General features: G+C 51.7%; 1 protein-coding gene and 1 non-coding gene across 2 annotated transcripts in view; one reads left to right on the top strand and one right to left on the bottom strand.

Moving 5' to 3' along the window:
- Positions 1 to 27,998, top strand: part of ECE1 (endothelin converting enzyme 1) — a 123,808-nt gene that overhangs the window by 22,685 nt on the left and 73,125 nt on the right. The window lies entirely within an intron of this gene.
- On the bottom strand, positions 22,635 to 22,705 carry TRNAS-GGA. The gene has a single exon. It is a non-coding gene; the product is annotated as a tRNA-Ser (tRNA).

The raw sequence follows: 27,998 nt of genomic DNA, 5'->3' as shown, positions 1-27,998 counted from the left end.
ACCCAGTATCCTGCTTTGCCTCCTGTTGGACTTGGAGGCTAAGAACCCTAGGAAGAGCCTTTGAGGTTACAGCCAGTGCCTCTGAATGCAGGCAGTCTTGGCATATGGAGAGAGAGGCAGTCTTTATTATTTTGCAGGATTGTCCCACATATAGCAGAAAGTTAACAACTCTGGCCTCCAGGCTTAAATGTGAGTCCTCCCCAGTCATTTGACAACCAAAATGCTCCCACATATATCCAAAAACTCCTTAGAGGGGTAGAACTGCCCCCAGATTGAGACCTGCTGATAACTGAGTAAAAAGTGTGGGAATGCTAACATTATCGAGGGCCCACTGCTGCTGCTGTATAGTCACTTCAGTCGTGTCTGACTGTGTGGCCCTATGGACTGCAGCCCGCCAGTGCCACACAGTAGGTGAGCATCGGGGGCGAGTTTGAACTTGGGACTGGCAGAGCAGTGTTCTTTTCACTCCATCTGATGCTTAGAAGGACAAGAGGAGCTCCACTGACTGGAACTAGCCAGAGAAGCCACTGGCCCGTGGTCAGGGGAGGACTTCCATCTCTGTAGCCTGCTGCCTCGGAGAAGGCAGTGGCACCCCACTCCAGCACTCTTGCCTGGAAAGTCCCGTGGACAGAGGAGCCTGGAAGGCTGCAGTCCATGGGGTCGCTAAGGGTCGGACACAACTGAGCACCTTCACTTTCACTTTCATGCATTGGAGAAGGAAAGGGCAACCCACTCCAGTGTTCTTGCCTGGAGAATCCCAGGGACGGGGGAGCCTGGTGGGCTGCCGTCTCTGGGGTCGCACAGAGTCGCACACGACTGAAGCAACTTAGCAGCAGCAGCAGCAGCCTGATGCCTGGGGTCCCCGCCGTCGCCTCCACCAGGCCCCTCTGCTGAGTTTATCCGCATCCCATTTCTCTCTCTCCATCACCCTGAGCCTTGTGCCCTTGGACCGGGCCCATCAAGCCCCTCCTCTGGCCTTAGTCTTTCTCCTCATCCTTGGAATTATCTGTATCTTTCACGGAGTAGGACATTTTAGAGGATCAGGTGCCAAAACTCGTATGAAAAATGTGCTGGTTTGGTGCCAGGTGGGTCCTGTGGGTTCAGGAAATGTTTGCTAACTCTGACCTCCATTGTCCTGCCCGACTTCATCCTCTGTCCCTCTGTCTCTCCCTCTTCCTCTCCTCTTCATCTCTGACTTTTTCGGTCCTCACCTGGCTAGGTATTTAGGCCAGCTTCTGAATCTCATTGCCAAACCAGCCCCACCTCCCTGTCTCCTATGCCAGTGGTTGGCACTGTCTTCTCTGCCACAGGGCCGGGGTCATTGGGCTGGAGCACATGGGAGGAGGGGCCCTGGCATAGTCCCAGCTTGTGCTGGCCTGCCCTTTGCACCGACCAGGTGAGAAGGGCTGACTGGTCTCCTGCCCTCAGAGCACTGCTGGCATTTCCATGGCAGCCGTATAGCCAGGAGCCCTTGGCCCCTGCTGGGCAGAGGGTCACCAGGTGCCCCCCAGGTGCCCACAGCTCCTGGAAGGGAAGCCTCTGTTGGGAGGCCAGAGGTGGGCAACACTCAGCTGCCCCGAATTCTTAGAGGGGGAGCAGCCCGTGGCTCAGGTGGGGTGTGGGGTCTTCTGGTTTCATCCAGCGTACCCCTGTCCCCAGTCCACCTGACTGGGAAGCTGCCCATGACTTCTCTCTGAGCTTTGGTTTCCTCATCTATAAAATGGGGATATAATGCTGATCGCAAAAGTTGTCCCAGCTGCCTGTATGAGCGTGGGGGTCGGGGGGAACACCTTGGTCAACAAGCCTGGAGAAGCTGTCCTGGGACAGAGCTGGAGGAAGACAGGACCAGACCAACAGGACATAACTCTGTTTCATTAGAACTTGGGAGTCAGACAGATCGGCCCGTCCAAGCAGAGTGGTCTGCGCCTTTCTTCTCCAAGCCTCCGTTTATCCTTCTCTAATGTGAAGATAGTTCTTCCTGTATGACAGGATTGCTGGGAGCATGGAATAAGATATATGTGGCATGCCAAATATGGCGCCTGACCCAGTATACAAGAGGTACTCATTAGGCGTTGATTACAAGTAAGGGCACTGGCCGGTCACAGCCCCAAGGAAGGGTGTTTCCTGTGGTCAGCCCTGCCTGCACAGACCTAGGTCCTCCACACACCCCATTCCTGGGCAGGGCTGCTGGGCACCCCCAGGATGTGCCCCCCCATGGGGAATTCCTCCTGCATCATTCACACCGGCTTCCCCAGGAAGGCCGAACCCCTCTCTGTAAACGTACCCGGCCGCCCGTTATCTGGCTTTCCCTGAAGGCCTTTGTCAATTTCTGGTTTATGTTAGGTCGTTTGTGCCCCGTCTTATCTCCCCCAGGAGACAGGGGCAGCCAGCTGAGTCACAGTGACCTGCGTGTGAGTCCCCGGCTCTGCCACCGATCGGCTGTGGGGTGCTGGACAAGTGCCTTCACTTCTTGGAACTTCGGTTTTCTCTTCCGTAGAAATGGGGATAATAAAGCCTCCGGCACAGAGCAGTCATGAAGATTACAAGAGAAAAGGCCGCGTGGTGCCTGGCATGGGGCAGAGGAGGAGTCAGAGATAGCCTGTCCCCACCCCAGGCTATCCAGCAGCGGGATCCTACACGCTCTGACCCGGGCCAGGGAAGAACCGCACAGATAAGCAAGTCACCCACCACCCAGGCAATGGGCAGAGGCGGCTGCGCAGCTGAGCCTGCGTCTGCTGAAAGTTCCGAGGACCTCATGGCTGAGAGGAAGCTGGGACCTCAGGAAGCCTCCCCAGAAGGAAGAGTGGGAGGGAAGATACAGATGAGACCCCCGCAGGGATGTGGGCAAGCATGGAGGTTAAGAGCACAGACTCTGGATCAAACACTCGCTTCTTCCACTTAATGAGGGCTGTGTGACCCCAGATAAGGGAACTGACCTCTCTGGGCCTCAGTGCTCCACCTGGGAAACAGGGTACAACGATGCACCCCATCTCCTGGGCTTGCTGTGCGAAGGTGATGAGATGAAGCATGGAAAGTGCTTGGCACCGTCTGGTCAAGATTTCCTGTTATTTATTTTTAAAAAGTGCTCTCTAGGGCCCACCAAGTGCTTCACCAAACTCCTCAATTACCCCTAAAACAATTACTCGTGAGGTTTTGTTGTTGTTGTTTTTAATTTTAAGAGCTTATTTTTCCAGTACCTTCCAGGAGCCAGGCACTGTGCTTCATGCCTTCATCATTTTAACTCACGTAATCCTTTTTTTTTAAGTTTTTGTGTGTGTGTGTGTGATGTGGATGATTTTTAAAGTTTTTATTGAATTTGTTACCATATTGCTTCTGTTTTATGTTTTGATTTTTTGGCCTCAAGGCCTGTAGGATCTTAGCTCCCCCACCAGGGATCTAACCCACACCTCCCACATTGGAAGGCAAAGCCTTAGCTACTGGACCATCAGGGAAGTCTCTGCCCGTGTAATCTTCATCATCATCTCTTGTCCCCATTTTGTAGATGAGGAAACCGAGCCTCTGAGAAGCTGGGCCATCTGTCCCGGCCCACATGGCCCTTGACTCCCCAGAGCCCAGCCTGCTCTCACTTTGCCCCTGTTCTGGGGATTGATATGGACTGGCTTGGGAATGTCCTGCCAGGTATCAGCTGGATACAGCAAACCCCAAACACAATCTGTGAGGAGAATCTGTAAACAGAAGATCTGGAGTGGGGTGGAGGCGCCCGGGAGAGAGAAAGCCAGCCGGGAAGGGAGCTGGAGGCAGGAGCCTGTGACCGCGTGTGTTTATTCAGCCTGTTCCAGGCAGGCAGGGGGCCCTGGCCGGCCAGTGTAAACATCCGGCCTGCTTGTCGGCCTGCTGGGGGTTGGGGGGGGGGGGAGGCTGAGGCAGCCAGGGAATCAGCAGCCAGGGCCTCCTGGTGGCAGGCCGCTCGGCTGGGGTACCTTGTGGACGGCGCTAGGTGTCGAGTGTCACTTACAGCATCTTGTTACATCTTCCACAGTAGTCCTTTTGGGTCTCTTTTATTATTTTTGCCTTGCTGATGAGGAGACAGAGCCCTGGGAATGGTGTAGCCCCCAGCTGTCAAAAGCCCACAGAATTTGGTTTGCTGAGAGGGTGAGTTTGTCAAAGTGTAGCTTAGACGATATTCCTTTGCATCCCTTCCTGGGCGAACTCTGCTGGGACCCTGATTCCCTTTCTCTCCTGCTGGGCTGTGCCATCTGGGAGCTGTAGTCCTTGCTGTAAATTGCCTCCCCTGATTTAGTGCTTCTTAGCCCATCACTGCCTGTGGGACTGGCCGGGCTGAGGAAGGCCAGCTCAGGGTTTCTGCCCCTTTCTTAACCAGGGAAGGGGATTTTGCTGGTGCTGGTTTTGCAGCCTTGTGGAGTGAGTCTGACGGATCGATAAGACCTTAGGTACCATCCCACCTATTTAACAGATGGAGAAACAGAAGCCCAGAGAGGAGAAATGTTTGTCCCGAAGACTTGCTGTGAGTGGCCAAGACAGAACCGGTGTTCAGGTCTCCAGGGAGGACGCCCCTAGTCCTTTGTTACTGGGGGTGGGGGTGGGACAGGGTTAGGAAAGGACAGGGAGGGGTAAGTATGTTCCCCAGATGTGTCATGATCTGAAATCTGATTTCACAGCCACCCCCACTGCCTTCTGCCCTCTCCAAGCTGTGCCCCAGAGATGCCCTTGGGCTCTGGGAAACGCGGATAAATTCCTGTGTTTGTGCCAGCGGGGTGGTTTCACTTGATTCCGGTGGCTGAAAGCCCATGCAGGGGCCCCTGCACCCCCACCTGCTGCCCCTTTCTGCCCCAGGTCTTCCCCTGCTCCATCCCGACACACTCCCACCCCCCTCAACACCACCCTACACCCCACCTCAGCTTCACCTTGGAGTCCAACAGAACGGCCATTTGGGTTGTGCCAAAGCTGGGAGGAATCATTTAAATATTGATTTAGCCAAAAGGGTCATTCAGATCTTTTTGTAAATCTTACAGAAAATCCTGAATGACCCTTTTGGCCAACCCAACATAACAGCGTCCAGGGCCTGGGCACTGGATGCCCGAGGGGCTCAGGCCCAACCAGAGGTGTTCCTGCCCCCACTCGGAGACAGGGCCGGCAGTGGCCCCAGTCGTAGGTTGAGGTCACACCTTGTGCCTGGATTTGAAGCAGGAGGCGCACACCCAAAGGTCCACACCCTCGGCCACACCTCTTAGAGCCTGGGACCTGTGACAGCCGCTCCAGAGTGTTTGTTTGGGTACAAGGAGGTTCAGACTCCACCTGGAGCGTGAGGCGTGCAGTCTCAGGTGAGTGCGAGAATTGGGCGGGGAGGGAGCCCAACTTTGCTGCCCACCTCGCAGCTGGAAGGGGCGCTGAGAAACCCAGAGCCAGAGAGTCTGAAAAGGGCTGGGGCCATGGCAGGAGTCTGGCCAGCCAGGCCCATGACTCTCTTTCTGTGTCCCGGCCAAGGGACCACGATTGCCCAATCCCCACATGCGTCACCAGTTAGGAATCACTGAAGGCCGGCTGGGCCGGGCCTCGGGACAAGTAAACCCTTTTCTCCCCTTGATCTGAGGCCTGTGGACTGGCCCTGCGCCTCCATCCGTTTGTTTTGGGAGACTCTCCCGACAGCTGTAAGGACAAGAGCAGCTGCCGGGCACCTGGCCCCACAACAGCACCCCGCCACAACTCTGCACCAGGCTCTTTACAAACCTACCCTTGTTTGATTCCCAGATGAGTCATGGGAACTAACAGAGGGTCTTATGATCCCAATTCACAGAGGAGAAGACTGAGATCACGCAGCCACAAGGCCTGATTCTGGCTCTCCACCCAAGTGTGTCTGCTTCCAAAGCCCATGCCTTTTTTGATATGGGACAGAATAGTTCAGACATATAAAAGGCATAGAGTTAAGCAAAAAAGAAACACTGGTGAACCTACCATCCAGCTTAAGAACTAGAACATTCCAAACGCAGCGGAAGGCCCCACACGGGTCCCTCCCGGACCCCATTGCCTACCACCCCTCCTTTTCCAGAAGAAGTGGCTTTCTTAAATGGCCTCCTCAGTTCTTTTACTAGGTCTTTCTGCCTCCCCAAATGATACACGTGTGTGTTAGTGTTAGTCACTCAGTCGGGTCCGACGCTGTGCAGCTCCACAGCCTGTAGCCTACCAGGCTCCTCCGTCTGCGGGATTTTCCAGGCAAGAATACTGGAGTGGGTTGCTATTCCCTTCTCCTGGGGATTTTCCCTGACCCAGGGATCAAACCTGGGTCTCCTGCATTGCAGGCAAATTCTTTACCATAGGAACCACGAGGGAAGCCCAAATGATACATAGCATTGCTCCTGTGTTCGGAAACTTAACTGCTAGTAATTGGTGCAGGGCTGTGTATTGCCTGCTGCCGCTTTCTCCCTGCACGTTGTGCTTGGGTTGGGTCCAGGTCCCCGCAGTGGTGTAGCGTGTCCTGTGTCGCACGCAGCACCACGGTTATGCTGGCTGGGAGAGGCAGCCATTTAAGTCGCTTCTCGTTCACTACTTTTTTTTTTTAGTCAGTCTTTTTATTTTATTAGGTTTGGCTGTGCTGGGTCTTCGTTGCTGCCCGGGCTTTTTCTCTTTTTGGCAGTGACTGGGGGCTACTCTCAAGCTGCGGCGTGCAGGCGTCTCACTGCGGTCTTCTCTTATTGTGGCGCACGGGCATAATGGCCCCACGGCATGTGGGATCTTCCCGGGCCGGGGATGGAACCCATGTCTCCTGCATTGGCAGGTGAATCCTTTACCACTGAGCCACCAGTGCAGCCCCTCTTTCACTGTTTAGATGACGCCATGGGGCTTCCCTGTCCATGTCTCCCGGTGAGTGTGGGAGAGTGTCCGAGCTGCGTATATGTTTGGGCACCTGAAGCAAAGAGCCGACTCGTTGGAAAAGCCCCTGATGCTGGGAAAGATGGAGGGCAAGAGGAGAAGGGGGCAAAAGAGGATGAGATGGTTGGATGGCATCATTGACTCGATGGACATGAGTTTGAGCAAACTCTGGAAGACAGTGAAGGACAGGGAGGCCTGGTGTGCTGCAGTCCATGGGGTTGCAAAGAGTCAGACACGACTGAGCAACTGAACAGCATCAGTGTTAAGGAGGGGGATTCAGTAAGCCCACTGTGTCACAGGACTCTTTGCTGAGAGAACTGATCAATAATTTGGGGGGAGGTTCCTGCTTGAAGAGTTAAAAACCCCCAATGACAAGAGTCTGCTGCTATGAACAGCACCCATAACAGTGTCCGGTGCTTAGTAGGTGTACAGTAGATACCTGTTCACTAGGTATGCATGTTCCAAGCTCTGTGTGAAGCCTTGACATTCACAGCCTTAACCAATCTGCTGTGCAGATGGGTTCTTGCCACCTCACAGATTAGCTAAGGCCTCAGAGCGGTTAAGTCACGGTCCCAGCATCCCAGAGCCAGCAGCCCAGTCAGTCAGCTCCAGAGCCTGCTCTCTTTCCTAGAGCCTGCTCTCTTTCCTAATTCCTGGCATCCTCCGAAATTGTCTGTGTAGTCAGCAGAGGCTTCAGAGGCCAGGAGCTGCTTCTAAAGCCTAGTTACTTGGGGACTTCCCTGGTGGTCCAGTGGCTAAGACTCCATGCTCCCAGTAAGGGGGCCTGGGTTCGATCCCCGGTCTGGGAACTAGACCCCACATGCCTCAACTAAGACATGGTGCAGCCAAATAAATAAATAAAAATAAATAGGCATTTTTGAAAAATAAAGTCTAGTTGGCTAGATAGAGGTGCTTAGGGCTTTTAAGGTGGTAGGGTGTGGTGGGGCCCACTGGTTGTAGTTTCGAATGCCACCATGGGGTCTGGAGTGAGTGACATCTCACTTCTGAGGCTGATCCATGGGAGACCTACAGAGGCTGGGACCATGCCAGGCTCTGGATCCTGATGCAGTTGGTGGGAAAGACCTGTCATACTGCAGGCAGCCTGACCCCTCAAAAGAATCATTTGTGTGGGGCGCGAGCAAACCCAGGTTCAAATCCCAGACCAGCCACTTAGTAAATGTGTGACTTTAGGTTAAGTCACTCAGCCTCTCTGAGCCTTGTCATCTCCATCTGTTTAGTGAGGATATGGACTTTCTCTTGCAGAGTTACTGATGTGTTTAGAATTGAGCGTAACAGTCTTGGCACAGCGCCTGCATAGTAACTACGGTGCTGGGGGGAAGGATATTCCATTAGGGATACATACAAATCACTACAGGTGCTCACAGATGGGGCAGCTTAGGATAGTTAGTGGAGGACATTTGATTTGGGTTCTGAAGGGTGAATAGAAGTTCTTCAAGCAGAAGAGTCAGCTATGGGCCCAGCGACTTCTGCGTGTCCCGACTGGACTTGTTATCAAGAGAAACATCATAACGTTGCTTTGAAAAAGCAGAAGGAAATGTAAGTTGCTTACACTCTGATAGAGGTGCGTGGCTTCTGACGATGACGCTGACTGTGTAGAGAAAGGATCAGGAGTTAATGGTACTGGGATCCGAGGAACGTGTGAAAACGGTGGGCTAGGGCAGTCAGGACGTTCTGAGGGTGAATGCTGGGGCTTGAATGAGAAAGGAAGACGAGAGGGAGAGAGACTGCGTGATTCTTGCTTTCCTGGCTGGGCTGGGTCAGGGAATGGGCCTCCCCGGCCTGGCAGGCGACTAGGGATAAATGCGTCCGTGTCCACCAAGCCTTGTGCTGATTTTTCCTTTCGAAGAGAAGTTGTTTCTAATTGTGCAATTGCAAATTGGCTCCTGAGCAGCCTGAGGAGAAGCCAAGCCCCAGAGGGAGGGAGGAAGAGCCTGAGCTGAATGGCTACGCAGCCACAAGTTTGGGGGCCCAGGAGGGGGTTCGAGAATGCCGCTGAGTGAGTTTCCCAGGCAGGGACGCCTGCCTGGTCTCGGCAGACCTCCCTGCCCAGAACTCCCCCTCCATTCTGCAGGATCCTGTGGTGCCCAAGAGGTGGGCTGACTGGGTTTGGATTATAGCCTCTCCCCGGCTGTGTGACCTTGAACCATTTACCTAACCTCTCTGGGCCTCTCCTCTCAAATCTCTCACATGTGATTGCTGCGGTGGTTAAACCAGAAAACACGCGTAAAGCGCACAGGGCCTGATGTGCGTCACTGCTCAGGAAATAGGTTTTGTTGCTGCTGCTCTTGTGATTTCACAGCGGCGACAGCTACACCATCGCGGCCGCTATCTGCTGCCAACGCCCCCGTGACCCCAGGCCACGGTCTTGCTCCGGGGAGAACCCCAGGGTCACCCCAGCTGCCTTGCTATCTCTCCATGAGCCAGGATGCTCCTGTACCATGCATGGTGTTGGCATCCAACATCACAGCCTGTCCCCTTGGCAGGGGCCCCTCTTAGGAGGGGGTGGAATTTGAGCTCTGATGTGCCCTTTCACGGATTATTTTCTTACTTCTCAGCCTGTGAAGTAGGTTCAGGTGTCTCCACTTTATAGATGAGAAAATGTGCTCGGAGAGGTAAGGTGACTTGCCCAGGGTCACATAGCAGTAAATTACAGGGATGTAAGCCCAGGTCTCTCTGATCCCAAACCATCGCACTTCCCACCCCAGGATGGGACGGCGGCTTGTTCCCATGGCCGAGAGCCTGGCACCGTGTCTCCCTGCAGCCCCCCTCTGCCCCCTTTGTGGCCGTGTCCCCCGGCCCCTTGCTCTCCAGCCCCCTCGACTCTGCTCTGCACCTGGGGACCACTCTGGGCCAAGACTGCAGACGGGGTGGCCTGTGTCATTCCCCGACCGTCAGCAGAAGCCGGGCCTGCTCACCCCAGCAGGCATTTCCTGCCGAGCTCCCCAGGCAGCCTGACACATGTGTGATGAGGGGAGTAATGGGGACCAGATGGGAGGCTGAGCCCAGGGTGGGCTCTGTTAGGCAGACATTCCTGGTCACTGAGGCAACGCCAGCCCAGTAGCATCTGGTTTGGCCAAGGGTCCAGCCTGATTGGCTGGAGCTAGACTTGGGGAGTTGCCCCCTCCCCGGAGGCCCTGGTGTGGTGGCAGGTGGCGACGAGCAGTTCCTGCTGAGACAGCATTTCGGAGTCCAGGAGGCAATAACAGGGGCCGGAGGGGCAGAGGGAAAACAGCAGGGCGTCCAGAGCTAGACCTGGCGCCCAGTGCTGGCGCTGTCACTTTCGGGCACTGTCACTCCGGCAAGTCTCTGCCCTTCTCTGGGCTGCAGTTGCACCCCCTGCATCGCAGGGAAACGGTGCTCATACTTACCCCGTGGGTGCAGGAGAGAACCGAATGCACAGCGGTGCCGAGGCTGGAATGCTTTCTGTGTTTTACTTCCTCTCATGCTCATAACCTCCCATGAGACGAGTCTCTGGCTCTGTGATGGCCTCTATTTCACGGGAAAACTGAGGCTCAGGGGTCATGGCACTTGCCAAAGTCGGACAGGTCATAGGAGGCAGAGCTGGGACCGGAACCCAGGCTTCCAGGGACCCTTTAAGATTTCACGGCTGGATGAGTGGGACAGCCGCATACCCAGTCCCCACGGCAGGCGTCACCCCAGCAGCTTGGTGGGGTCTGGTGGCCAGGTGTCTGGGCTGTATCTGCCAGCTGCCCTCCGTCCTCTGCCTGCTGACAGCAGGCCCTTCCTTTGGAAACCGCCCCTCCCCTGCTCCTCAAGCTGTCAGCTGGGTACCAGTCATAGGATCCTGCCCCGCCCCTTCCCAGGGTGGACACATGCCCCAGCCCTGGCCAGTCAGAGTCCTTCCCTGAGACTCTGTAATTCAACCCAGAGAAAGAGGAGGGTGCTTTTCTCTAGGGCTCTCAGCTGCCCGGACGCAAGCCTGGCCCTCTTCTGTGGGTTCCGAGGACGTCAGGAGATAAGGACGGTACACACAGAGGGAAGGGGAGGGGTGGGAGGAGACGCAGGGAGAGGTGCTCCAGCCGTCCAGCGCCAGCGCAGGCTTTCCTCCCGCCCGCAGTCTGATCCTCCCTCCCTTCCAGGCAGTCGCAAGCCTGGGCGTCTGCTTTGTTCCAAAACTCCATACGAGCTGCGTTTCTGTCACTTATAATCCTGAGGGCTTCCCCGGTGGCTCAGACAGGAAAGAATCTGCCTCCTAACACGGGAGGCTCAAGTTCCATCCCTGGGTCGGGAAGATCCCCGGGAGAAGGGGATGGTTACCCACGTCCAGTATTCTTGCCTGGGAAATCCCATGGACAGAGATGCCTGGTGGACTACAGTCCACGGGGTCATAAAGAGGCAGACAGGACTGAGTGCCTAACACACACACAGCCTTGAGGGTCCTGACTGAGGGGGCTTCGCAGAGGAGGTGGTGTCTGAGCCGCGTGTTAGAGGAGTTTTTGGATCATCAGCGATGTGAGGTGGCGCCAGGCAGGAGAAGCTGGTGAGAAGAGCCTGCTCATGACCTGCCTGCGGGGCTGGCAGAGCGTGAGGCTCGGGCAGCGCCTAATTACATCCTCCTAACAACCCGGCGAGGGCGACACTGTGATTCTGTCACTTTACAGATGGGGAGACAAAGGCACAGAGCGGTTCAGCAGCTTGCTTATGATCACATCGCCGGCAAACACCAGAGCTGGGGCTTTGAACCTCAGCCGTCTGGCTCCAGAGTTTGTGCTCTCAGAGTAGAAGTGACCACCCTCTGACTGCAATCTAGAGTTCTTTCCGTGGAATGCCACGTCTCATGGCCCAGCGGGGACGCAGCTGCAGCGCCCACAACTGGGATATGGCCCCGGGACTCCGGAGTCCCAGTGCGGGCTGGGCAGCGGAGAAGAGAGGGAGGGAGGTCCCTGTGGAACCCTCCAGAGGAAGTAAGGTGCTCTCCTGGCTGGCTGCCACCCCAGGCTAGCAGGGAGCTGCAGGCAGGTTCCTGCCAGGTGCCCTGCCGTTTCTGTAAGCTGCGATAATCTCCAGACACGGTGAATGATGGGTTCTGGCTGTGTCTGGCTAAGCCCTTGGCAGGAGGTCAGCGACTTTAAGAAGCTCTGGCTTCTAGTCGAGGTGCTGGAGAGTTATAAAACTGCTTCCAGCCCGGGAGGCCCTGGGCAGGCAGGAAGCGGGAAAGGACTCTGGGCTGCATTTACAATGGACCCCCAGGGATTATCAACCTCAGTCCACAGCTCCAGCCTGCCCCAGGCTCAGGCACCTCCCCTGTGTCAACAGCTTTTTACTGTATACTTACAAAGTTTGGGAGCATTAGCCCCGAATTTTAAGCGAGAAGGGTTGAGGCTCAGTGAGGCTTAGTAACCTGCCCAGGGACACACAGCCAGATCTCCCAGGTCTGTGTCCAGGGCTCTGAACAGCCTCACTTCTGCCTCTTCGGCCTCAGCCCTGATCCGAAGGATGTCTGGAACACACGCCAGAGCCCCCTCAGTTCTGCTGGTCTTTCCCCCAAAACACTTCTTCCCTCCGATTCCAGAGAAAGGATCCTTCCCCCGTGAGAGAGTACTTTTCCATTTCTCCACCAGAGGAGCCCCCAGCCCCTGGGAATCCTGCGCAGGTGGGTCTGGGCCAGGGTTGGGGACTAAGGCTTCCACCTGTGCCCCCGTGTCTGGGCCCTGGCAGGCCCAGGGGAGCCAGTCTTGCTTGTTAGGCTCAAGCTCTGCGGGAGAAAGACTTTCAGTTCAGTTCAGTTCAGTCGCTCAGTCGTGTCCAACTTTGTGACCCCATGAACCGCAGCACGCCAGGCCTCCCTGTCCATCACCAACTCCCGGAGTTTACCCAAACTCATGTCCATTGAGTCGGTGACGCCATCCAGCCATCTCATCCTCTGTTGTCCCCTTCTCTTCCTGCCCTCAGTCTTTCCCAGCATCAGGGTCTTTTCCAGTGAGTTAGTTCTTTGCATCAGGTGGCCAAAGTATTGGCGTTTCAGCCTCAACATCAGTCCTTCCAATGAACACCCAGGACTGATCTCCTTTAGGATGACTTTAGTTGGGGGCAAAGGAAAGGCTGGGTAGGCCGAGCCTCAGATTAGTCCTGCCAGAGTAGGGCAGGGAGCAAGGCTCTCCAGGTGGAGAAACAGTGAAAGTGAAGGTGCAGAGGTGGAGCAGCGGGCATGCTCCAGGGCACCGCCTGGCCGTCACCGCGGGTCTCATCTTGGCCAGCGAGGCAGAGCGTCCACCTCTAGCCCTTGCTTGTTTGCCTCAGTGGTGCAAAGAATGCCAAAGTCTTTGCTCTAGACCCAGAGCCCCAGACCTGGCAGGGACAGGTGACCAGGACGGCCCCAGGCGTGCAGGGAAGGCCCTCCAGGTGCCCTTGTGGCCCTGACATCCTCCCACCCATGACTGTGACGTTGACACTGAGAGCTGCTCCTTGTGAAGCGCCCGCCCTGTGCCTGCCCCTGTGTTTCGCGCTTTCCACCCGGGGTCCCATTTGACACTCGGGACCAGCTTGCGGGGAGGCCACTGCTCTTCTTCTTGCAGGGGAGCTGCAGCTGCAGAGGCGGCACAACTCGCTCAACATCACTGTCACTCAGCAGCCGAGCTGAGTGTGTCTGATGCCAGAGCCCGTATCCCCAGCCACAAGGGGTGATCCAAACTCAGCCCTTGGGGCTGCTGTGGGGCATGAAGGCAGATTCAGAGGAGTGATAAAGCAGGGCATCCAGGGCTATGCAGCCTGGGCTGGACAGTTTGGATGGGGCCCCAGAGCAGCAAGTCCAGGAGCTGGCACCCTGGACCCAGGAGGGAGGCGGGGGCCTGAGTGCAGGGAGACGAGAGCCGCCCCATGGCCCTCAGCCATCCTAAGCCCACGTCGACTCCTTCACCAGCACCGAGTCCTTAGCAGCCACGGCTTGGGCACGTGGGGCTTTGAAAGGAGGGTCCAGAGGCCTGGCTTCTGGTCCTGGCCATGCCCACTTGCTCACGGGACTTCCTCCTTCTGGACTTCAGCTAGTTCATCTGTAGAATGGGCGGGGGCAAACGTGGGGGTCAGACAAGCTTCCCCCCACCCACGGCTCCAGCCACACTGCCCTTCTTCCTGCTCCTTTTTAGTTAGATACAGGTGCACACATGTTTTAAAACGTTACATATTTGTTTTGTTTCTGGTTGTCAGTCTTCCTTGCTGCACGCAGGCTTTCTCTAGCTGCAACAGGTGGGGCTGCTCTCTAGCTGCGATCCGCGCTTCCCATGGTGGTGGCCTCTCTCCCTGCAGGCTCCAGGTATGTGGGCTCTGTGGATGCAGCGTGCAGGCTTAGTTGCTCGGAGGCAAGTGGGATCTTCCCAACCTGGGACTGAACCCACGTCCCGTGCACTGGCAGGCGGATTCTCAACCACTGAAACACCAGGGAAGTCCCTTCCTGCCCCTTGAGCTCTACTTGGTCCTGCCTCTGCTCTGGCTGTTCCCTCTGCCTGAAGTGCCCCGCTCACGGCCGACTCCCTGGCGTTCTGGTTTCACTTGGCGTGTCACCTGCTCACAGACGGCCCCTCCAGTCTTCCCCAGCATCCCTTGCCCCACCGCCCTGCCATCCTTTCTCCGTAACATGAGTCACTCTTGGCGCTGACAGTCAGGGAATGGGTTAGAGTTTAGGGACGCCAGAGTGAAACTCAGTTCAGTTCAGTTCAGTCCCTCAGTCGTGTCTGACTCTTGGCAACCCCGTGGACTGCTGCACACCAGGCCTCCCTGTCCATCACCAACTCCCGGAGTTCACCCAAACTTGTGTCCAGTGAGTCAGTGATGCCATCCAGCCATGTCATTCTCTGTCATCCCCTTCTCCTCCCGCCTTCAATCTTTCGCAGCATCAGGGTCTTTTCCAATGAGTCAGCTCTTTGCATCAGGTGGCCAAAGTATTGGGAGTTTCAGCTTCAGCATCAGTCCTTCTAATGAACACTCAGGACTGATCTCCTTTAGGATGAACTGGTGCCTGGGTTCAAATCCCAAAGTCCACCCCTTAGAACTGATGATCTTGGCTGTAGTCTCTCTGTGCCTCAATTTCCTCACCTATTAAATGGGGTCAATAATAATGCATATTGTCATTTTTGTGAGGATTAAGTAATGCGTTACAAAACACAGTTGTCAGCACAGTAAGCACTGAAAACCTGTTAGGAGCTGTTAGGATAGAGACTAACTCTTGGCAACAGTGTTTAGTGTCCGACTCCCGCCCGGCCCCGCATTAAACCGTATTAAACCTCCAGCTCCTCAGAGCCAGGACTTTGTCTCATTCAGTGACATATATCAAGCATGGAGCCATTTCCTGGCACACAATAAGTGCCTAATAAATAGTTGTTGAGTGAATGAACGGGTGGACGGATGAATGCTGGCATTCCCAGCTTCTCAGCGGCTCCATATGGCTGGATATGGGCGAGGATGGATTTAGGGAAGACGACCTGGGCCAGCCCCAGCTCAGTGCACAGCAGCCCCAATGGCAGGCACACCCCAGACTGCCTCGATGGTGTCTGTGGGTGTTTGATGCTGTTTCCCAGCTCAGAGTTTTGGGTTTTTGCAGTCATGCATGGAGACTAACTTAGATTTTCCCCTGTGCTCAGCAGCCTTCCCTCTCAGACCTGCAGAGTTGGGCCCAGCCTTCTTATCTTTACCTGGAGAAGGAGGTGGCACCCAACTTCAGTGTTTTTGCCTGGAAAATCCCATGGACGGAGGAGCCTGGCAGGCCATGGTCCATGAGTCACAGAGAGTCAGACACGACTGAAGTAACTAAGCACGCACGCACTTATCTTTACCAGTGCCCATCACCCTTCCCCCGGCCCAGAGCATCTTTCTTCCTTCTTTTGGCCATGCCGTGTGGCATGTGGAATCTTAGTTTTCCACCCAGGGATTGAAGTCGTGCCCCCTGCACTGGAAGCTCAGAGTCTTATCACTGGACCACCATGGAAGACCCCCAGAGCAACTTCATAAGCGAGTCTGTAACAGACAGAAATGTCCTCAACCGCGCCTCCCACCGTGCCCATGCCTCCCTCTTGTTCTAGAATTCAGGGTGGGACTGCTGACCGATCCATCCCCCTGCAGGTCTCTCCTTGGCTCCCCGGGCCTCTGAGCACCCCAAGCGGTGCCCAGTCCCAGGAGGGGAGGGAGAGATCGGTACGTCACCATCTGCACAGACAACACGGAGGCTCCGAGGGGAGGTTCGCTGGAGGCCCTGCGCTGGCAGTGGCCAGAGGCAGTGTTCAAACCCAGTCTCGCCATCTGCTGCTTCTGTTTTATTCATGCATTTACTCGGCTCAGGTACTGAACAGCTACTCTGTGTCAGACGCCGCTCGGTGATCCCAGTGACCACAGTGCCTGCCCCGGCCGGGGGCCCAGAACTCAGCCCAGCGACATAGCCAGCTAGCCCACACTATCCCCTGGAGCTCTGTGACATGGGACGGTGCCACATCCGTGGCTGCTAACTGTGTCTAGCTACTGGGCACTTGAAATGTGACGAGTGCAAATGTGGAACTGAATTCTGTTTTTTTTAATTAATTTATTTATTTTAATTGGAGGCTAATTACTTTACAGTTTTGTAGTGGTTGTTGCCATACATTGACATGAATCAGCCGTGGGTGTACGTGTGTCCCCCATCCTGACCTCCCCTCCCACCTCCCTCCCCATCCCATCCCTCAGGGTCGTCCCGGTGCACCGGCCCTGAGTGCCCCGTCTCATGCATCGAACCTGGACTGGTGATCTGTTTCACATATGGTAATATCCATGTTTCAATGCTATTCTCTCAAATCATCCCACCCTTGCCCTCTCCTACAGAGTCCAAAAGTCTGTTCTTTACATCTGTGTCTCTTTTGCTGTCTCGCATATAAGGTCATCATTACCATCTTTCTAAATGGAATTGAATTCTTAATTTTAACTTCAGTAGCCACATGCGGCTCATGGCTACTGGGTTGGACATTATGGGTATGGTAGTCCTCCGAGGAGCAGTCATTGTTGGCCTCAGATGGTGGGTCTCAGACTCAAACGTGAGCAGGGGGCCCGTGTTGATTTCCCAGGGGGTAGCTTAGGGTCTGTCTCCTTTCCCAGTTGTCAGTATATTAAACTCACAGGTGTTTGCTTCATACCCACAAAGGAGTCAGTCACTCTTTTCTCTGAAATGCAAGACCCTCCTAACCCATTGTGCCGTCTTCCCCATTTTTTTTTTCCTTATTGAGGTGTAACTTACATAGAGTAAAATCACACAGTCCAGAAGCAAATGGTTTGATGAGTTTTGACAACTGTCGACACCCGTGTAACCCCAGTGGCATCATGATAGAGGACACTTCCAGAATATTTCTGCTTTCCCAGACAGCTCCCTCATGCTCCTTTCCAGGAAGTCCTATCCTCAGAGCAACTGCTGTGCTGACGCCTGTCACCAAAGATTAGTTTTGCCTGTTTTTAAGCCTCACAGCAATCATTTTCACACTTTTGACTGAGACAAGGTTTTAAGAAATATTTCCCTTTGTTGGAGACACAAAACACCAGCATGATGAAAAGAGGCAGCTGAACCTGGGTCACAGTGAGGAGGAGACCAGAAATTGGGGAGGGATGGGGGCCCACGGGGGCCTGGGGGTTTGTGGCCAGTCCAGATGGGGCAGCCGCTCTTCAGCTCGAGCTGGCTGGTGGCTACTTGAGAATATGGGCCCAGAACTTCCAAGTCTTTTTTTTTTTTTTTCCCCTTCTGCCAAGTCTTTTTTAAAGGAAAGCTTAAAATACTGGTTTTCATGTAAAATCTCCTTAATGTTGGCATTTCAAAACGTGTTACAACACTGCCGGCCAGGTAATTCACATCTGTGTGTCACACCTGCTGTGTGGACTGCCAGGATGTGTCCTGCCTTGGGCTCATCAGAATGTTAAGTTACCATTCTGTCTGAGATTTGTGGAGTGGGCCCTTGGCTTCAGGTCCTGTTCTAAGTACTCGATGTTATTAAGTCCTCTAATCCTCTTAATAATTTATTAATACATCCATTTCACAGATGAGTAAACTGAGCCGCGAGAGGGATTACATGACTCGCCCAAGGTTACAGGGTACTTGGCTGGCACTCAAACCCTGACTGTCTGCTTTCTGAGTCCCGACTCTTAAGCACTACACGTCCTCCCCCTTGAGGAGCAGGAGCGGAAGGCAAAGCCTCCTCGGGGATGGTTATGCCATTCAGGGTGCAGCTTGGCCAGCCAAGAGCACTCCCACCCTGACTGAGCGATGGATAGAGAGGCTGGGGCCCCACCTGCTGGGCCCACCTGCCCTGGCACAGTCCGTTTTCATGTCCAGGCACCTTGGCTGTCAGCTGGTGGAGCCCCAGTTTTTCAAAGTGCTGGGAAAGCAGCCAGGGGTGGGGCTGGTAGGCTGGAAGCCTGGCTGAGGGTATCTGGGAGTGCTGGGCAAGTGGGGACAGAAGCTGCAGTAAGCTGGCAGGGGGAGGGCCCAGGCCTGGAGGGTGACAGGGCCTTGGAGGAGGTGCCAGCCGCAGAGCAAGCCTGCCAGCCCGTGATCAGGCCAGGCTGCCGCTGCAGGGAGCTGATAGCTGCGGTATCCCCATCCCCTGATGCTGCGCTCACACAGGCCTGTCTCCTGGGGAAGGTCAGGAAGGAGAAGGTAGGGGTCACATGGACAGACAAAGCTGCCTTTCCATTCTCCCCTAGTGCTTCCACAGGGGGGAATCTGAGGCCTGGAGAGGGCACCGCCAGGACCCAGACCTGGACTTCTGGCTCCCCATCCTGCCTCTCTTCACTCCATTTGGGTCCACGTTCCTCAGGACCCAGAGCTGTGGGACAAGGAGGTCTGTGGTTGCTGGCAGGCAAGCGTTCCAGAAGCCTGAGGCACGTGCCAGAGTGTCTGTGTCACTGAGCCAGGGCCGGCCCTGTTTTAAAGAAGCTTTAGCCATTATTTCTTTTTTCTCCAGTTTGATCATCACAGCTGCTTTTGGGAGATGTACTCTTATTACCCCCAGTATTACTAGTGAGAAAGCCAGTGCTCGGAGAGGTAGACATCCCTGCCAGGAAGTTGGTGGGTTGAGTGAGTGATATCTGTCGAGTGTTCACCGCCGTTCTGGTATACAGCAAAGGGTCATGTGCTTGTGGGCCAGAACAGGGGTGAGGGGTGCAGGGGCAGGACTGGGCAAGGAGGACCTCCTGCATAAGGTAACACGGACTGGGCTTTGGGGAGCTCAGCCTCTCAGGCAGCTGGTTCCCCTAAGGTCAAGGATGCTTCCTGAGTAAGACCAAAATACCACGTAATGTGGGTGGTACTCCAGAGCCCTCACAAACCTTCCAGCAGCCCACCCCCACACATACAGGGGAGCCCTCCGGGTCTGGCTCCAGGTCTTGTGCATTTTGAAAGAGCAGCCTGACCTTGAGGTCCTCTCGTCACCTCTCTGAGCCTCAGTTTCCTCATCTGTCAAATGGGTACAGTGCTACCTACCATGCAGGGTTGTGATGAGGGCCTGGCATATGATAGGTGCTCAGTAAACAGGCATCACAGAATCTCTAGGAAACACCTATTGAATCGAATTGAACTTTTAAGGACAGAGGACAGACACATTCCAAGTGTAGCCCAGGAAAGCTTGATCCACGCTTTAGTGCAGAACCAAAAAAATCTTTAACTATTGCTTTTGAGGGTCATGTTTTAGAGGGTTAAGAGGAGCCGCTCAGCCCTCTTCAGCTATATCTACACTGGAAGAAAGCACGAGGGAGCAAGTTTGTCATTAGTTTGCCCACGCCCCCACCCAAGAGCAGCATGCCTGAGCACTTACTGTGTGCCAGACACATGCTAAGCCCTTCCTTTGTGTCAACACTTTATACAGGAGGCAGTGGGCTCGGTAACCCTTGACCCTCCAGTGCGTGGTGGCACTGAGATCTGAACCGGCGTACTCTGGCTCCAGACTGTTCTTAGGAATGGAAAATAATCTACCAGAAACATGTGCAAACATTCACTGGGGGCAGTCTTTCACATTTCCAAAGCCTGCGCATGCACGTGACTCCGTTTGCTCCTGGCGTCACTAGAGGAAGATGGTGTTTTTGTGCCCATCTTACAGTTGAGGATGCTGAGGCCCAGAGAGGTGGTGCGGGTTGACCGAGGCTGGGATGTGGGTCCATCCCCCTGGTTCCGAGTCCCGTGCTCTTTCTCCTGCTTCTCAGTCACCTCTTGGGGAAAGAGTCTAACCTGAGCGGTGACAGCCAGCAGGCCCCCTGGTATCACTGTGGCCCGGCCTGTCCCATCGCCACCATGGACCCGCCCTCACTGGGCAAGCACTGTTCCAGCCCCAGACCCCGTTTCCTGCATCCGTATCACTTTGATATCAGAGCTTTAGAACCACTAGCTCTCAGAGAGAAACAGAGATGAGGGGTTTTCAAATTCCATTCCTCGGAAGCCGTGAGGAGAGCAGACCCAGGGCCAGGATGCAGGGTCACTGCGTGCGTGAGTGGCAGCTCCACTTCTCTGTTTTGGGTTGCAGTGTTAAGTTTTCAAAAGCAAGCAGCTTGACAGGACCCAGGCCCACGCACCAGCAGGCCAGGAGCCCTTGCACGAGGCGGGGCCTGGCAGCCAAGTGGGCCCCCACCTACAAGTGTGCCCATAGTAACCGGCTGTACCACACCGAAGGGCTCACACAGCCCATGCAGGGGGTCACCATATGGCTCTGGGGGCTAGTGGGGCATGTTCTGTGGACGTATAGGACGTCTCCCATAACAGGTCACCTTGTCAAAGACTGGGAAATGTAATCAACCTACCTAATACATGGAAATAAGAACAGAAATTAGGCAAAACAAGGCAACAGAGGAATATGTTCCAAGGTAAAACCCCAGAAAGAAAAACAAAGGGAGCGCTCAGTTGTGTCCTACTCTTGCGATCCCAAGAACTGCAGCCCAGCAGGCTCCTCTGTCCATGGGATTCTCCAGGCAAGAATACTGGAGTGGGTTGCCATGCCCTCCTCCAGGGAGTCTTCTTAACCCAGGAAGTGAACCCAGGTCTCCCTCATTGCAAGCAGGTGCTTTACCGACGAACCCCAGAGGAAGACCTAAATGAAACAGAGATGGGCAGTCTGTCCAATGAAAAATTTAATGAAATGGTCATAAAGATATTTAGTAAATATGGGAGAAGAATGGATGAACACAGAGGTTTAAGAAAGAATTAGAAAATAGAAAGAGAAACCAAATAACTGAACAATATGGTTGTTGTTCAGTCACTAAGTTTTGTCCGACTCTTTGTGACTCCATGGACCACAGCACACCATGCTTCCCTCTCCTTCGCTATCTCTTGGAGTTTGCTAAGATTCATGTCCATTGAGTCGGTGGTGCTATCTAACCATCTCATCATCTGCCACCCTATTCTCCTTTTGCCTTCCGTCTTTTCCAGCATCAGGGTTTCTTCCGATGAGTCAGCTCTTTGCGTCAGGTGGCCAAAGTAGTGGAGCTTCAGCTCCAGCATCAGTCCTTCCAATGAATATTTAGGGTTGATCTCCTTTAGGATTGACTGGTTTGATCTCCTTGCAGCCCAAGGGACTCTCAAGAGTCCTCCAGCACCACATTTCAAAAGCATTAATTCTTTGGCACTCAGCCTTCTTTATGGTCCAACTCTCACATCCATACATGACCACTGGAAAAACCACAGCTTTGACTGTATGGACTTTTGTTGGCAAAATGGTGTCTTTGCTTTTTAACATGCTGTCTAGGTTTGTCATAGCTTTCCTTCCAAGGACCAAGCGTCTTTTAACTTCATGGCTGCAGTCACCATCCACAGTGATTTTGGAGCCCAAGAAAATTAAATTTGTCACTGCTTCCACTTCTCCTTCTATTTGCCATGAAATGATGGGATTGGATGCCATGGTCTTAGTTTTTTGAATGTTGAGTTTTAAGCCAGTTTTTTCACTCTCATGAAACCTCATCAAGAGACTCTTTAGTTCCTCTTTACTTTCTGCCATTAGAGTGATATCTGCATATCTGAGGTTATTGATATTTCTCCCAGCAATCTTGACTCCAGCTTGTGCCTCATCCAGTCCGGCATTTCACATGATGTACTCTGCATATAAGTGACAGGGTGACAGTATATAGCCTTGATGTACTCCTTTCCTAGTTTTGAACTAGTCAGCTGTTCCATGTAAGGTTCTAACTGTTACTTCTTAACCTGCTTACAGATTTCTCAGAGACAGGTAAGGTAGCCTGGTATTCCCATCTCTTTAAGAATTTTCCAGTTTGTTGTGACCCACACAATCAAAGGCTTTAGTGTAGTCAGTGAAGCAGAGTAGGTGTTTTCCTGTAATTCCCTTGCTTTCCCTATGATCCAGTGAATGTTGGCAATTCGATCTCCGGTTTGTCTGCCTTTTCTAAACCCAGCTTGTACATGTGGAAGTTCTCAGTTCACGTACTGCTGTAGTTTACCTTGGAGGATTTTGAGCATAATCTTACTGTATGTGAAATGAGTGTAGTTGTGCAGTAGTTTGAGCATTCTTTGGCGTTACCCTTCTCTGGGATTGGAATGAAAACTGACTTTTTCCAGTCCTCTGGCCACTGCTGAGTTTTCCAGATTTGCTGACATATTGAGTGCAGCACAAAACCAGCATCATCTTTTAGGATTTTAAATAGCTCAGCTGGAATTTCATCACCTCCATTAGTTGTGAAAGTGAAGTCACTCAGTCGTGTCCGACTCTTTGCAACCCCATGGACTGTAGCCTACCAGGCTTCTCCCTCCATGGGATTCTCCTGGCAAGAGTACCGGAGTGGGTTGCCATTTCCTTCTCCAGGGAATCTTCCCGACCCAGGGATCGAACCAGGGTCTCCTGCATTCCAGGCAGACGCTTTACCTCTGAGCCACCAGGGAAGCCCTTAGTTGTAGTAATGCTTTCTAAGGCCCATTTGACTTCATACTCTGGATGTCTGGCTCTAGGTGAGTGACCACACCATCATGGTTATCTGGGGCATTAAGACCTTTTTGTGTAGTTCATCTGTATATTTTTGTCACCTCTTCTTAATCTCTTCTGCTTCTTTTAGGCCCTTGCCATTTCTGTCTTTTATCATGCCCATCCTTTCATGAAATATTCCCTTGATATCTCCAATTTTCTTGAAGAGAGCTCTAGTATTTTCCATTCTATTGTTTTCCTCTACTTCTTCGCACTGTTCATTTAATAAGGCCTTCTTATCTTGTCTTGCTATTCTCTGGAACTCTGCATTCCATTGGGTATATATTTCCCTTTCTCCTTTGCTTTTAAAGTGGAACAATACAATAACCAGAATTAAAAATGAGCTAGAAGGAATCAACAATAGATTAGATGCAACTAGAGAGTAGCTTCTGCTCACCATCACCAGACAAGAGCCCACACAGCAAGAAAGACCCAGTACAGCTCCCTCCCCCAGAAAACCCTGAGCAAAATATTAGCATATTGAATCCAACAATACATTAGAAGGGTCATACACCATGATTAAGTGGGATTTACCCCAGGAATACAAGGATGGTTCAGTATTTGCAAATCATTCAATGTTATACATCAAATTAACTAACTGAAGAATAAAAATCATATGATAATCTCAATAGAGCATAAAAAACTTTTGACAGAATTCAACATCCATTTATGATATATAAAAAAAAATCTCAACAAAGTGAGTATAGAGGGACCATGCTGCTGTTGCTAAGTCGCTTCAGTCGTGTCCGACTCCGTGCGACCCCATAGACAGCAGCCCACCAGGCTCCTGGTCCCTGGGATTCTCCAGGCAAGAACACTGGAGTGGGTTGCCATTTCCTTCTCCAATGCATGAAAGTGAAAAGTGAAAGTGAAGTTGCTGAGTCGTGTCCAACTCTTAACGACCCCATGGGCTGTAGCCTACCAGGCTCCTCCGTCCATGGGATTTTCCAGGCAAGAGTACTGGAGTGGGGTGCCATCGCCTTCTCTGAGAGGGACCATATCTCAGTATAATAAAAGACACATATGACAAGCCCACTGCTAACATCATACTCAATGGTGAAAATCTGAAAGTGTTTCCTCTAAGATCAGAAACAATACCGCATACCCACTCTCACCACTTTTATTCAACATAGTAGACTTCCCTGGTGGCTCAGATAGTAAAGTGTCTGCCTACAATGCAGGAGATCTAGGTTCGATCCCTGAGTCGGGAAGATTCCCTGGAGAAGGAAATGGCAACCCACTCCAGTACTCTTGCCTGGAAAATCCTATGGACCGAGGAGCTTGGTGCAGGCTACTATCCATGGGTCGTAAAGTCGGGCATGACTGAGCGACTTCACTTCACTTCATTGGGAGTCCTGGCCACAGCAATCAGACAAGAAAAAGAAAAGGAATCCAAACTGGAAATCCAAAGAAATAAGGCAGATGACATAACACCATATATAGAAAATCCTGAAGATCTCATTTAAAAAAAAATATTAAAACCAATAAATGAATTTAGTAAAGTTGCATGATACAAAATTGATATTAAGTAATCTGTTGTGTTTCTGTGCAGTAACAATGAATTATCAGAAAAGAAATCAAGAAAACAGTCCTGTTTATAATTGCATTCAAAAGTAAAATGCCCAGGAATAAAGATAGTGAAAGATCTGTACACTAAAAACTGTAAGACACTGATGAAATAAATTGAAGAAGACACCAAAAATGGAAGGATACACCATGCTTATGCACTGGAAGAATTACTGTTGTTAAAATGATCATACCACTCCTGCAAAGCAATATACAGGTTCAATGAAATCCCTATCCAAATACCAGTGGCATTTTCACAGAACTAGGACAGATAATTCTAACATTGGTCTTGAAATACAAAAGACCCCCAAATAGTCAAAATAATCTTGGGGAAAAAAGGCACAAAACTAAAGATGTCATCCTCTCTGACTTCAAACTATAACAAAGCTACAGTAAGCAAAACAATATGATACTGACGCAAATACAGACACTGATCAATGGAGCAGAGTTGAGAGTCCAGAAAGAAGCCCACACTTACATGGTCAATTAATCTATGACAAAGGAGGCGAGAATATACAATGGGGGAAAAGACAGCCTCTTCAATAAACAGTGTTGGAAAACCGGACATGGCAAAAGAATCAAACTGGACTACTTTCTCACACACTGTGTACAAAAAATAAACTCAAAATGTATTGAATATTTAAATGTAAGACCTGAGACTATAAAACTCCTAGAAGAAAACATAGGCAGTATGCCCTTTGACATTTTTTTAGTATTCTTTGCATCTGTCTCCTCAGGTATGGGAAACAAAAGTAAATAAACAGTTGGGAACACATCAAGGGAAAAGCTTTTGCACAGTCAGTGAAACCACCAGTAAAATGAAAAGGCAGCATACTGAATGGGAGAAAATATTTGCATATGATATATCTGATAAGTTAATACCAAAATATATAAAGAACTCATACAACTCAACATTAAAAAAGCAACAACCAGGCTAAAAAATGAGCAGAGGACCTGAATGGTCATTTTTCCAAAGACACACAGCTGGTCAACTGACACACAAAAAGAACGCCCAACAGCACTAATCATCAAAGAACTGCAAATCAGAACCACAGTAAGGTATCACTTCATATTTGTCAGAATGACCTTTATAGAAAAGGCAACAAATAAACATTGGCAAGGATGTGGAGAAAAGGGGACCTTTGTGCACTGTTAGTGGGAATATAATTTGGTGTAGCCTCTATGAAAAATAGTATGAAGGTTCCTCAAAAAATTAAAAATAGAACTACAATGTTATCCACTCCTGGATAGTTTTCTGAAGAAAACAAAAACACTAATTTGGAAAAGATATATGCACTTCAGTGTTCATTGCAGCATTATTTAAAATATCAAGATATGGAAGCAACCTAAGTACCCATTGATGGTTGGATGATAAAGAAGATATGGCACATATATATGCATATGTGTATATATATTTTCATATATATATATATAACGGGATATTACTCATGCCTTAAAAATGAAATCTTGCCCTTTGAGACAACATGGGTGGACCTAGAGGGTATTCTGCTCAGTAAAATAAGTCAGATAGAGAAAGACAAATACAGTGTGATTTTACTTACATCCAGAATCTTTTAGAAAATGAATAAATGTATCCCAAAGAGGCTGAGCCCTAGATACAGAGAGCACAGAGGTGGTCTGCTCATACAGAGGGGAGGTGATAGAGGGAATGAGTGAGACAGGTGAGCGGGATTCATAGTACAAGTTTTGCAGTGACAAATGGGTCTGGGGGATGAAGTGTGTGACGTGAGGAATAGTCAATAACATTGTGATAATTTTGCATGGTGACCGATGTTAGGTAGACTTAGCATGGTGATCATTTTGCAACGTATAGAAATATCAAATCATTATATTGTAGGAACTAGTAATAACAGCGTTTGGGTCAATTATACTTTGAAAATATTAAGATAAAATTAGATGTGTTAAGTGAAAATAACAGTAGTAAATAAAGGACTCTACAGGGCTAAAAATACATATGCTTTCAAACCGTTGTTTAAATCCAGCAACCACTTCCCCATTTTACAGATGGAAAAACTGACTCCAAAACATGTGCTTTTCCCATAAATGATGATAATATTCAGGCATGTTCCAAGTTTCTTAACTTACTTAACCCTCCCAACTCTGAGGGCAGTAGTTGTCTCCATCTTACTGATGAGGACCCTGAGGCTCAGGTGGTTAAGGGCCCTACCTCCCAAGTTCACACTTTCAGCCACTCCCAGCCTGACAGGCATACCTCTTTTTGTCTTGGAGAAGGAAAACCACTTGCTGAGGCCCAGGGTGAGGCAGTGTCAGAAATGGGTCCAGAATATAGATCTGACTCCCAGCGGCAAGCCCTGGTTACCTCCCACTGTCCAGGACATCTCTGGACTGGAGATGGAGACGAGCCAGGCCTGTTTGGAGCCTGGCTCTGTTCTTCATTGGCTATGTGACTTTGCCCAAGTGAAGGCTCTCTGAGCCTGTTCCCTCTCCCTCGCAAAGGAGTGATAGGGCCACATCATGAAGTTTATCATGAAATCTAAACAGGATCATCCGCATGAGTAAGTCTGCCCAGAGCCCTGGCCACCCTCAGTTCAGGGATCCCCAAAGCTTCCTGCCCCACCCGCCGCCTCCTTGCCCTCTCCCAGTCCTCTCCCGCCCACCTGTGTAACACAGATACTAATTACAACTGTTTCCACAAACCGTAACCGCTTCCTGCTTGAGCCTAATCACTAGGCGGCTCCGTCATCACCATTATACATGTCACTAAGTGAGACGGATTAACTTTGTCCTAGGTTTTATGTGATTAGATCAGCAATTGCTCAGGCAGGCTTGATCTTCCCAGCCTGGGCCTTACCCAGCCTGGTCATCCTGCACGGCTTAGGGCCTGCTCCTGTCAGCCTCAGTACCCGATGGCTTGGTGATAACAGTGGGCAACTCGGTCCCTGTAACTTCCCTGGTGGGCCTGTGGATAAGACTCCGTGCTTCAGATGCCGGGCATGTGGGTTTGATCCCTAATCAGGCAACTAAGATCCCACATGCCACACTGTACAACCAAAAAAAAAAAGAAGTGGACAACTCAGCCCCTTTGACCTGACCCAGAGGTGGGGCCTGAAGCGGTAAGGATGGAGCAGGTTGGTGCTGCTGTCATATTTGTCATAATGGCAAAACTACGGGCTTTGCAAATAGATACATTTGGGCTGCAGCCTAGGCTTTGTTAGTTACGAGCTGTGTGACTCTGGGGCAAGTTACTGACCCTTCTTGTACTACAGTTGTTTTACACTGTGTAATTGGGAGTTAAAGTTAAATTACACTGTGTAATGTCAAGTTAAAGCACGGTGCCTGGCATGTCATGCGTCCTCCTAGTTCCTCCCCTTCCCATCTTCCATCATCTTCAGTGTGAAGAGCCAGCCCTTTCTGAGCCCTGCCCACACAGTAACATCTCCTGAAGTCTGCTTCTCTGTGAGGCACTGGACTTCAGGCCTCTTATTTAAGGCATATAAAGACCCTGGGGGTTCCCAGGAGGCGCTAGTGGTAAAGAGCCTGCCTGCCAGCGCAGGAACTGAAAGAGACACGGGTTTGATCCCTGGGCCAGGAAGATCCCTTGGAGGGGGAAATGGCAACCCACTCGTCTTCTTTCCTGGAGAATCACACGGACAGAGGAGCCTGGCG

Source organism: Oryx dammah, unplaced genomic scaffold (assembly GCF_014754425.2).
Source record: "Oryx dammah isolate SB20612 unplaced genomic scaffold, SCBI_Odam_1.1 HiC_scaffold_27, whole genome shotgun sequence".
Lineage (NCBI taxonomy): Eukaryota > Metazoa > Chordata > Mammalia > Artiodactyla > Bovidae > Oryx > Oryx dammah.
Note: the sequence above shows the minus strand (reverse complement) of the source record. Positions and strands in the feature narration are given on the sequence as shown.